At 36.2% G+C, this 13,146-nt stretch overlaps 1 protein-coding gene across 1 annotated transcript in view; it reads left to right on the top strand.

The window, feature by feature from the left end:
* The first annotated feature begins 4,853 nt into the window (after positions 1-4,853).
* LOC579596 (carbonic anhydrase-related protein 10) overlaps positions 4,854-13,146 on the top strand; it is a 33,231-nt gene continuing 24,938 nt past the window's right edge. Inside the window, exon 1 of the mRNA XM_030981147.1 lies at positions 4,854-4,900. The gene's annotated coding sequence lies outside the window, so the exon portion shown is untranslated. The remainder of the gene's footprint in view (positions 4,901-13,146) is intronic.

Raw genomic sequence — 13,146 nt, 5'->3', positions numbered from 1 at the left:
CTTCATCTCTTTCTGTTTCTGTATCTCTTGTTTTCCTCATCATTCTACTTCTCTCAATGTCTCAATAACCCCCTGTCTGTGCTTCTCTTCCCCTCCCTATCCGTTTATCTCCTAGCTATATTAGTTCATCAGCATAGTTACTCCCACGTATCCCTATACAGTGCTTCTACATCTACTCTAGATTATGGCCTGTTTACAAATCTTGTTTTAACATAATGAGCTTTGATCATACAGGTGTGTATAAACAAAAAATAACAACTTTAAAAAAATATGCTTTACTGAGAGAAGTGGGGGAGCGATATACATGTAGAGAGAGAAAGTGAGAGAGAGCGAGAGAGAAGAGAGAAGGGTGGAGGAGGGGTGGAAATAAAACGCCATAAAAGGTAAAGATGACACAAGAGAGAGAGAGAGAGAAAGAGAGAGAGAGAGAAAGAGAGAGAGAGAGAGAGAAAGAGAGAGAGAGAGAGAGAAAGAGAGAGAGAGAAAGGGAGAGGGGGAAAGAAGAACAAATCTTAGAAATAGCTTTAAACCGAGGTCTTCATGGTCTTATGGTTACAGAGAAACCAAAATGTGCCTGCTTCCGCTCTGCTCAAGATGTTACAGTGATGTTAAGAATATTCGCACCGTGTGAGACCCTTTGAAGTATCAATTTTAGTTGATTAGTGAAGATGGAAACAAGGAGATGAGCTGGATCGCATCATCGGAAGAACGGATGAAGATCGGTCTCCTTTGATCCCGTCATTACAAGAGCATGTTTGAGGCACATGCTGCATCAATTAGTGGTTCCAAAATACAACCTAGCTGTCTGGATGCGGTAAACCTCACTTTCTTACTAGCTTCATATCTCAAGTCTTAATCTGCTCGCGCTGAGTTAATACCATTAACGGGGTACATGACATTACTAATTATTTCCTTAGCATTATCCCGATGTTGTGATGATGAATATGGAAGGAGAACTCATTGGAATGGTATTACTCTTGCCAGCAATTACTTAAGAGTGCCTAATCAGCTTTTGCGTCTTAATGAGTAACGTCGTCATCTTGACTATACCAGATGATTTCATTAGGGATATTGATTTTAAACACTTCCCTCCATTCCCGTGAACTTTCACATTTGGGAGGTGCCAGTTCCTATCTAAATTAAGTCATGATTAAAATTCTTAAACAAGTTCATTATTATATAATGCAAATGACAGCTCGAACGTCAGTCTGTCCATATGTCCACATACAGACCAACGAAAAAGATTCCTGAGCTGCTACTAAGAAAGTCTATTCCATTCATAGCGGCGTCAGGATGTGAATAACGTGACATCCCCCATTAGTGAGTGCATACCCCCTTTACCATCGCTCGCTCCGTAACCACAGAAATACCTACAGCAGTTCACACATTAAAGGTGTTTGGAAGCAATTTATACCTAATTTTTGTTTAACTTTCGAGAAATAATTACTTTATTTGTTATGACAGGTGCGTTAATGTGCGTGAGTTTAGCTCAAACACGACTACCTTATTATGTGTGTGATGTAATATGAGGTTTTGCACAATTCATAAAGGAAACAAGGTTGTAGTGGAGAATTACAGCTAGAGCGGTATCATCTATTCTAGAGCCTGGCACTTTGATATTAAGAAAATTAAACCAAAAAAAGCCACTTCTGCACATACGGTAGAATCAAACTTACAGATTTGGATGGATATTTCCTTTAACAAACGCCATTCTTCTGCAGAAGTTCAACCTTCCTAATGACTTCTAAGATGTCATCATGGTCCTTAAAATGGTCTTTAACCTGCCACGGCGGGCCATGTTTACAGGACGACTGACAGTAAGATATCAACAGCTTGTCCCCCACTCCACTTCGAATGTTTGTAATTAAGAGTCATAAATTCCAAAATGATGAAATGACATTTCGTTGCCTGCTATACGCAGGGATGTTGCCATTGCTGCCGATATATGGGGCATGCCCGCCCATAAATACCCGAACAACTGACGCATCACCGAGTGCGAACAAACCGAAGTGTAATATCATTGCATAATGATCATAATATCATTTTAGATATGACAACAATAATGTAAGAAACATATATTGGAGCCCCCCCCCCTTCTTTTCAAAGGAAAAGTTTTCCAAGTTTCGACGAACATTTTCAGAATAAAATACAAATACGTCCTATGAAGTGAAATCGTTGAGTTGTCAATCTACTTTAGTTTACGATGGCATACATTATCGTAGACAGGACTAAATTGATATGACCAGTAAATTGCTTCAGTTTTACGCCTTGTTTTTAAAAATGTAAGTAATGGCCCTGATTGTTTAAATGTCATTTAAGAAAGCCAATCCTCACCCTCAGTCTTTTCTTTGGGCAAGTACCATCAGGTATCAAATTATATTTAGACCATAGACCTACACATGTTTACAGATAGGTACATGTTTAATAGACATGTAAGCCCTATTTATCTCAGAGAGGTTGAAACTGTCGAATAGATACGAAATAGTAATTTATTCAAATATATTCATATATTCATAGGATAAAAATCTAAGTCGCGAGCTAATGTTTTACATCTTGTTCTTGTTTTAACAAAATATGAGCATATCAGCAATGGGGTTAAAAACGGGTAAATTTAATACAGTTTATGATACCAAACAAGAGAAACCAAGAATCCACTTGAAACAAAAGTTGAGTGATGAAAGCTTGGTTTATTCAGCCATGCGAACGACCCCTTTCATACCTTATACCATCTTCGGACCTCAAGTTACGTGTATATACTGCTACTGTATCGCATATATATCCTAGCACTATCGATTGAAAGAAAGTTCATCCCAGATTAGGTCGATGAAATAGATTTTTTCCTATCTCCCATCCGAATTGATATTATAACTGGAGAAGTGCTGGCGGTCAGGTCTGCAAATTCGATATTTAAGAATTATTTCAGACATCCGAGCCCATGAAATACTTTAGCCACAAAATGATATTTATTTACGGGCAGACTATGTAGCTCTTGTATACCGTGCGAATCAGTGTCCAAATCATGTTGTGAATATCACAGCCTATGATTTTTAACATTCTAATATGCAAAAATGACGGAAATAACTTAACTCTTGATTGATATAGAAATATTATAAATACGCGTAAGTACTACATGTTTTCATAAATGTATAGATTATACATGTACAAGTATTATGTTGTTGCAGGTTTATATTTACCTAACGCTATTATCTGTAATGTTCAGAATATTTATTTCATTTCTTTTAACGATCAATGATACCACCTCTTTAAAAGAATGTCCCTGAATTCTAAAAATCAAACAAAATCCTCTGTTAAAGATGATTCAACGACTATAATAATCAATTTAAAAGTGCCGGTGATTTAGGTGGTATTTGTGCTAATCTCTATTTGTCACTATGAATCTTTGTCACTTCTTCCGGTTTATAATATTCGTATCAAGGGAAAAATACGAAATGAAGGACGTTCTCTTCTAATGGAGGTCGTTTTATTTATCCGATATCCATTATAGATTTGAATTAGCATTGTGACTGTGATCATGCAAATGGAATTTTAGAATGGATTTAATTTCCGGTTCACTTCCAAAGCTAATCCAAATAAATACGATTATATATTACTTTCATTGTCACCTCATTTTCATTTTCACCTCAGCAATCGAGAATAATGAGATATCATTTCGCTAAATGAAGAAAAGAGAGAAATGCAACGAAGTACATAACCAGAAGGGTTAATAGAAATTATGGTTGAGATCAGTTGGGGGGTCACTGACAGGTAGTTATCTCATCAAACCAGCTCTCTCAATTAACATTAAAAAGGGAGGATCATGGGGACCAACGGGTACCGCTAAGGCATTGTTTGCTATATGGAGGGCGCAAGTAGCTACAAGTAGTGCAGTCCCCCTACTGCCTTAAAGTGTAATTCGCTTCATATTGCTCAGAGCTCAGTGGATACGCGTAGGACTTTTTTTTTGACGGGGGGGGGGGGGGGGGGGGGTAACGCTTTATTTGAACGAGGCTTTCCAACCTTGCATCGCTTTATAATGAAAGATAATACACTTACAAAATTCCTGAGGACCGCCCGTTGTAAACGCTGAAATATCCATCATTACTGCGTGAAGTTAAGCTCGAATCACCCATTTTCATTGCCACGGCTTTGCAAAAAAGATCCAATTACGGGCCCATGGTTAAATATCATTTTTCAAATTAAGGCGTCGCACTTTTCCCGTCGATGGTTGAAACATTAAACATTGTCTCGCCTACAGTGTTTGCCTTGCTCGGCAAGGTGGACCGCCATATTTGATTTTCAGATAGTTTCCGGGTTTTTGCACCGTCAATGAAATATAATATCGTCTGTACATAAACATGTCGCTTTGGGCACTCCCCCCAAGGGAATGCTCTATATTCTTACTCCTGATGGGCGGGCGTGTCATTAAACTCATTTTGATTATTACTCATGTTGAACTTAGATATCATACTTATGATACTATTATCATTAGACAATTTAATAAATATCTTGCTACAACATAGACCTACAGATAGCAGGTCAGTGTTAAGAAACTATTTAAAATGAATAATAATTAGATCAGAAATTATATCCATGATATTCCTATTCCAATTTTTAGAATATCCCCTTTCAGCCAAAATATCAACAGGCCTATGTGGAAAAGATTCATGATCATAAAGCAAAGAGACTGGAATGTACTCTTGTTGGAGAAAAAGATTTGTACCATGTTTATTCAAAGATTCCTTATCAATAGTTTTTACGTCATGCCTCGCGCAATAAAATGAGTAATATTGCATCTTGATTTCTAATTCTAATCGTCTTTATCTTAATTCTTTCTTTCTACTTTCTTCAGGTGAACCAGCGAGGACATGGTCTGAAATTTGGTCATATGACGGACTAAAAGGTGAGTTTCTTCACTTCATCCCTCGAGATTTGTTTTATTAAACTGAAACCAAGGGATGTTTTTTTTATAGAGCACCACCTTGAAGCCAAAGGCTAATCTGTAAATTTGTACATGCTTTCGAATACAAATTTCACACTGGATCATTTACATCATTATGTATTCATAACAAATGATATGGTTATTCCATTAACATAAAATCTTGATTACCATTTTTTAAAATAAATGTTCATTATTTGTGTGTATGATTATCTATACAGTAAAGGATTTATTTAAGATATATTCATTAGTCTGACGCACATATTGTATACGTCTAAATAGTTAAAGGGACTTGGTAACATTGTTCAGATGAGAGATAGTGGTTCTAAGGTAGTGACTTCAATGCTAGATGTACAATTAAAGATAATCTGAAAATTTGAGTGAAAACGGACCATTATTCATGGTACAAATTGGGAAAAACTGATCTGATCGATTCCTTAATTCTCCCAACTAGGTGTAGATCTAGATCTGTAGAACAATTTAGTTACATTTTAGGTGAATGGAAATCTCACAAAGCAATAAAATGGCTCTACATTCCATTCCAGACATTTAAGTGTTGACAGATTTTTTATAGCCTGTTTTATGTCTTTTTTTTCATGGAAAAACGGTTGGGAAAATTTAAAAATGGTTGGGAGAATTTACTGTTAATCACTGTTAGAGGGTGCCTCACATCGACGCCTTCAAAGAAAACCATAGATATCTTCGTGGTTTGAGAATTTGTTCAGGATTTTTTGCCTGTCAGAGGGTTAGTACAGTAGAAGGAATATAGTAAGTAACATTTATACAAAAATTAAGCAATTTTTTTCATCAACCTTCAACAATGTTACCAAGTCACTTTAACGTTGACTTTTCATCCAATCTGGATTATTCTAAGCGACACCATACGAAGCGGAAGACACTGCTGCATTGTGGGTGCAAAACGCAAATAATGCCTAGAGGTACTGAAAAATATTAAAATCATTAAAAGATAAACACAATTTTGAACGAAAGTACTTTTTTGCGCAAACGGTTATATACTTATTTTTAAAGATGGATGCCACATTTCTTCATAATTGCGTCACATGTACGTGCAATATGTTACACATTCTGTTTTAGGATTACATTGTATAAGTGTATACAGTTATATTGATTTCATGAACGGTCCTCTCTACTTTGCCATTGTTAGAATTGAAAAGATATGGCGGAAACAGGTTGATCGCTCCGAGGATATATACAACAAATAATCCAAGGAAGAATGACACCACGAAAGTGTCAAAGCAAGCATGCATTTTAAAAATCTGAGAAAAAAATCTAGCTCCCCCAGTCTCCCCATTTTTATCTCATATTTCTTACTCAATTATCTACAATTCAATTCATCAATCCCTCTCTATTTTCTATAAATTTAAAAAGCCCTTATAATGTATTGCAAATGTCTCACAGCGGATTTACACACTTATACCAGGTTTATAGCAAAACGAAAATCTATCGAAATAATGTAAAATGAGGAAGTATATTCGCATAGACTAGGAAATTGCTTTTCTTCCTCGCATATATACTTCTACAATTATCCCTCGGATTGGAAAGAACGTCAAATCCTTTTTCTGCCCGGATGAATTTGATTTGAGTTCTATAGCATTAGCTGAAATCTCGCCTTCACAATCCATTCAAACAATTTTCTTCAAATGAATGCATCATTTTGTTTGAAGTACACGTACTATAATTACAACGTGCAGCACGCGCTATGCAGTCATAAATGCGTACATCTATGTGCTGAATGATATTGATGTATGTAACCTTTAGAAATCAACCGCATTTCTTTTGGTTGTTTAAAGACTTATATTACTCTGAACGACTTATACAAATTCCAAGGAATGACTATTGTATAATTTTGTCAGCTTTATATTTCTTTCTTTTTTCTTCGTTTTTTAAAGGGAGGAAGACCGGAAAATGACAAAAATGAGAAAAAAGGAAATAAAATAGAGGAATAGATTAATTGGCAGATTAGGAGTTGAATGAATTTAGACCAAAATCAAAGTGATTTTAGAGAATGGTAATAATAGGATATCAATTTAGAGAACTAAATGTAAAAGAGGGGAACAGAATCGTAGTACAATTACTTCCTTAATGATAATTATCAGACTGTAATCTTGTTTATGTACTTTTCATACTAATTTTAATTTGATTTTCCAATGTGACTTTATTCATTCAATTCATAAAAATAAAGAAGAAAAAAAAAGTTGCAAAAATTACATAGTGACTAGAATGATTCAATCATAGTATTCCGAAAGCTCAGAAATATTGCAAAAGTATTATCATCAGAGCCAGAATAAGATGACCCAAACACTACACTTTACATTCATCATTTGTTATGATATAGGTGTTGTTCTTTGTAGTAAAGAAATACAAAAATCGTGAATTTGATTGATTCGCTTTTAACCATGCCGGCTGCTTTTCTAAGGAGGAAGGTGCTAACTTTATACGTAGATAAACATCTTCGATATATCACCAAGGTAATAGGATTTTGTAGAAAGAATAGATTTTGGTAAAGCGCCGGGGGATCTTTGTTCAATAGGTGTAGTGATGGATGGGCTACATTTATCAAAATGCATTAAAAGCAATTTTATTTGCAGACGATTTATCAGAAAGTGTGAAAAACCGATACCAGAAAGTGTTGAGAAGCGGGAGCCATTTCCCGCCAATTGAAGCGATAATGCACACGTCTGTGTTATTCCTTTTGACGTCTGAGTGAAATGCAGAAGAGACAGAGATGGAGAAAGTGTGTTTCTGTGAAATGGAATAGCACATATCAACTACAGGAGTTTCACACCGCACAGAGTGAATTGTTGAAGCAACGAACGTTAAATGCCTTCATTAATTCCTGAAAAACGACTAAAGGGGCGAAAGATAGAACGAGGTACTTTTTTTCCGCCGCTCACCATTTTCTTGTATCTTTTTGCAATCGTAAATACTAACGTAAGTTGAGAGAGACTTATCGGTCACTTTTGTATCTTCATTAAAAAAAGATAATAGGTGCGTCACCACTACCATAATTTTTAACCGGCGCGGCGGTCGCACCATGGATTTGATTCATACAGAGTACACATGACTGCGCGCATGTACATTACCAATGGATGCAATGGATATTTGTGCGTATAGATACACAAAGCAGTTTTACATCATGCAAATAGCTGATAGTGTGAATGTACCATTTAAGGTTGTCTCATACAGCATTAAACTTGTGTGGCGCCTCAAAGCCATTTGCCGCCCAATCTTTGCCACATTACACCCTCCAGCAAAGCACTTTTCTCCACGAAAGTGAAGAAATTCACAGCTTATTGTTTCCGTTGATTGCTACCCGAGCCGCCAAAAACAGACGTTTCCATGAATAATAGAATAATACGAGCTGTTACAGTCTCTATATTAACTTTAACATGCAAATATGATGTGTGTATAGTGTAGAACAGCTGGAAAAAAGACCACCGCTGTAGGCCAGGAAATCAGAAATCTGATAAAGATGCTACACAGAAAATAATGCCTTCTTGACTTCACATTTATTGTTCACAATTGGTTAAATTTGGTCAATATAATTTAACAGTACGATGTCTGTTCCAGGGTTTCACATATGGTTTGTTCTTTTTCTTCTTCTTCTTCTTCTTCTTCTTCTTCTTCTTCTTCTTCTTCTTCTCCTCCTTCTCCTTCTCCTGCTCCTTTTCCTTCTCCTCCTCCTCCTTCTCCTCCTCATTCTCCTCCTTCTTCTTCTCCTCCTTCTTCTTCTTCTTCTTCTTCTTCTTCTTCTTCTTCTTCTTCTTCTTCTTCGTCTTCTTTTCTTCTCCTTCTCCTTCTTCTTTTTCTACTTTTAAGCATCTTCCTCTTCTTCTTCTTCTTCTTCTTCTTCTTCTCCTTCTTCTTATTTTTCTCATTCTCCTCTTTCGTCTTTTTCTTCTCTTTATTCTTCTCCTTTTTTATGTCAGTCTGCCTTTGATTGCAGACAGTTATTTTTTACATAAACGATTTACATATCAAGGGTTTCGCAAATTTAGAAAAACCGAACAGTATAAAACTGCGTTTTAAAAATTGGTATCATGAAAAAATTCACGAATATTAACCAGCAGGTTATCAAATCTGATACTCCTTCAACATATCAGTACAATATTTTCTACTCGCCCGCCCTAGGTAAAGTGAATAAAATACACATTGATCCATCATTAATATCATACATGTATAGTTTTAAAAGTAATCTGTGTGCTAGAGAAAGAAATTTGTTCATCCTGTACTGATAAAAAGGGAAAACGCAACACCGGAGTCAGTTGATGGGTGACAAAACATGCAACTTGTCCAATAATCAATACCAGACTATATGCTTACTGAAAAGTAAAGACACAGGCAGCAACTATTTTCCTTTCTTCTTTTTTTCAATTTACGTACGCTCAACAATCAAATTCCAGAAATTAAACTGATTTGCTTCGCCTCGAAGTGACTAGGGGGTCATGAATATATCCATGAACAAAAATGTGTATGTTGTGATGGAAAAAAGTGCCTTCACCTTTTGACATTCTCCAAAGCACTCCCAAGCCACAGCTGTAGCCTGGGGTCTATTTTGTAATCATGCGTTCCCCCGTATCGCCCGCCTTGCTCTGCCCTTGTTTCTCCGGCTATGTTAGGCTTGCCCCGCATAGGGGGAGGAGAGTGGCGTGTCATGCAATGCCGTGTCGGCGGATCGCCTCTTAGTTCCTGGTTAATTGATCCAACATCGGCGGATTAGTGTGTTACAATCTACCATAGATTAATTGGCATGTTTCTGTCTGTAGCGCACTTACACCATAACAGCTCAAAAAGAAACGTTAACATAATACGAGTGACGAAATTAAACGTATATTCAGTATTTATTTGTTGTTTTACCGCACGTGATATGTTTCGCCAAAGAATAAACGAATGAATCGGTATCTCTTTAATTGATCCAATTTGTTGCAATGTTAATGCTTTAGCGGGATAGTCGGTGTGTTCGGTCTAGTGAAACGCCTGTAGAGGGTGATTAATTGATGACTATCTATACAAATTAATCTGTTAAAGGCTATGGACGGTAGAACTTTTGCATGTTGTTTCTCTTTGTTTGTTTGTTTGTTGTTGTTGTTGTATTTTTAACGAAGGGAGAGCATGTGAGTTAATTTGACTTCAAATAGATCAAATTTTCGTAAAAATATTGCCCCTTTATGCTTATTTCTCGGAAGAGTTGTTCACTGGAAATGCAGAGGTGTACATATTCAATAGTGCAACACCCCGCCCACCCTACTTGTTGGTATAAACAATTTCGTTTAACACTTCGTTTGCTTTTGTTTTTTCGCCTCTCTGCATGGCCGCTAGTTAGGCACACGTCTAATTTTGCACAGATGGAACAAGAAAGTTTAAATTGATAGTTTACGATTCGATTAAGAATATGCGAGTATGAAAGCCTCGGTAAGAAATCAAAATCTCAAAATATGCATGAAGGTAGCTGACTATCTCTTCATCTCTCCTGCTCTCCTGCTCTCCCACTCTCTCGCTCTCTCCTCTCACTTATCTCTCTCTCCTTCATCAGATAATTCTCACATGGTTTACTCAATCGCAAGCCACACGAGTTTTCAACCTTTTAATCAATTCAAGCGTCATGTTGTGATAAATCAGTGATGGTTTTGTTTTACCCATGCAGACCTTTTTTAGAAAAGAAAAGAATTGAAAACGAATTATGTCATATTTATCTCTCATCCCGCTATCTATGTTAAATATATAACGGCAGACGAATGTATACTTTAGTATTAATGATGCAACATGAATTAAATATTCCAGTCAGCTGTCATAAATAGAGTATATATTGATTATCTGAAATATGAAAACAGTATTTATTGTACATACAAGACGAAGCTTCTGTTAAAAAAATTCGGGTATAAAAATTAATATAGAAAAAATAAACTCAATTGTTATGATGACTGTTATTAGGATAACCGAAACTGACTTCAATATTTTCTACTACTTTGACTACGAATAGTATTTACATTAACTCCTCACAAAACTGCTGGGACCATATAAAATGTCTTAGGATAAAGACTAAAACATTCATGCATTCACATTTAGAGTTCATTGGTAAAATCCACTTTGTCATGGGTGGGAAAATACCATCGCTTGACTGAGAGTATGATGCCTTGCCTTCATGTAGTTTCGGTTTTAGCGCTTTGGCGATACAATACTTCCTTTTTTTATGTTGAAAATGTAATGGACCCTAGGTAGAGTCGATGACCTGAGCCTCTGTTTTTTATTCAAATAGTAAGAACAGAAGATACAATAGATGCTGGTGATTTATTTCCCGAATCTTGAGGAAGTCGGTTTTTACTATTAGGTTAGTGACCAGGGGACCTACGGCTTTTATAGTTCAGTGTGATAAACTGGTATTGTTCATGAGGATTAATGGATTACTAAGCCCACGCACAGGAACTTCTCATTGCATTCAAACCTGCGACCTCCCGGTTACTTATGTTACAAGGCCACTGTTCTACCAATGAGTCATCACACCTCCTCATGTGCAAACGAACCAGCACGATATCGTTTTTACTCCATAATGTTATCCTTCATAGCATTAAATACTAGGTAGAATTTCATCTTTTTGTGTGTGTCTGGTCGTGTAGGAAAAGATACTTTATGAACATACTTATTCACACATGCTATGCTACTCCGGGCTACTCCACTTTTGCTCTTGATTAAAGATCCCAATCTATCTTCGATTTTTAAATCTGCATTTTCATTTTCTTTGTTCCGTCTCTGTTATTTCTTCTGAAATTCAACTAACCCATTTAGAAAAAGAAAAAAAATGTATACAAAGTTTTTATATATAAGTGTACATTTACCACACCTTACAAAACAAATCAACAAAGAAAAAGGCGGAGAATGAGAAAAATAACACAGTATTATCAAAAGTTTACCATTGTTTATGTGGTGTTTATGATCTCCATGCACTAGCGCGCGTGCGTACAACCAACCATGTGACTTGCTAAATATGAAAATTTGGGGGGAGCAGTATAATAGAATATATAGATTTTGTAACGACTATCTGTTGACGTTGCTCCGATTATTGATTGTTAGTTATTTATTAATATCAATAAATAAATATTATCAATTCTTTAATGACTCAATGAATGGTTTTACAACTGTATGACTTTCAACTGTCAACAAACGCTCCTCTACGTGGCTGACTTTGCTTTGATATATGCTAATGAACTCAAGTCTCTTTATAAAGGAAACTGGAAATGATTAGGTGAATGACATTATCAATATTGTATCATCGGCCAGCTTTGGGCTAGCCTAGTCGATGCGGTCCTGTACTTCTGTTTCAGCTAGAAATAATTAAGCTCGTATATTTATAGCTATTCAAAGTTGACCCCTCATCCTCTGCTCCTAATAACTCGACCCTCAAAATTAATAATTGCCCGACGAATCGGGGTAGTATCACAATCAACAATATTTTGAAAGAAAACACCGACTCGACTCACACTCCTTATAATTGAGTTTGCGCCCGGGATCTCCCGATCATATACCTCTGTCCTTTCCTCCTTTACGAGTAAGAAAATAATTCGGTGCCGCAGGGCGTGTGGAGGAAGGCGGAAAATGTTATGACCCCGTTTTCGAAGAGGTTTTATCTTTTGCATTGACACTGCGGCGGGATAACATGGGTATAGTGTTGAATGAATATCTGGGGATCTTAAAGACACCAAGCTGACAAATGTTTAGGGAATGGCGTTGTTACTTTGATTCATTCAGGTTTCTGCTACACTGTGCTTTCTTCGGAATGCTTGGTGTAGATGAATAACATGCACTCTCTTTAAACGATCAGGGAAGACGAAAAACATACACGCTCATGCTTGTTTCTAAAGTCAATGGAAAAAAAGATTTAGACATTGATTGTAAAATATATTGTTGTTATTGAGTAATTATTCATTGATCATTCATTTAAAATGAAAGCATAATAAGAATATTGGAAGCTAGCAAATTAAACCAAAATCGGGGTTCAGTGTTTTACTATCTACCTTAGATGATTCGCACAGTGTGGACCTTTTCAGGTACATAATGGCAATCTTTAAATCTAAAACAAAAGGGAATTTTTGATCAGAAGCGTTAAAGGTAATACAAATTTTTGGGAAATTTTGAAAATTGGGTAGATAGTGAATCTTTACAATTTTGATATATTTGGATGCCCCTGTGGATGT

This window comes from Strongylocentrotus purpuratus, unplaced genomic scaffold (assembly GCF_000002235.5).
Source record: "Strongylocentrotus purpuratus isolate Spur 01 unplaced genomic scaffold, Spur_5.0 spur5_scaffold_11, whole genome shotgun sequence".
Lineage (NCBI taxonomy): Eukaryota > Metazoa > Echinodermata > Echinoidea > Camarodonta > Strongylocentrotidae > Strongylocentrotus > Strongylocentrotus purpuratus.
This window is presented reverse-complemented; position numbering and strand designations above follow the sequence as displayed.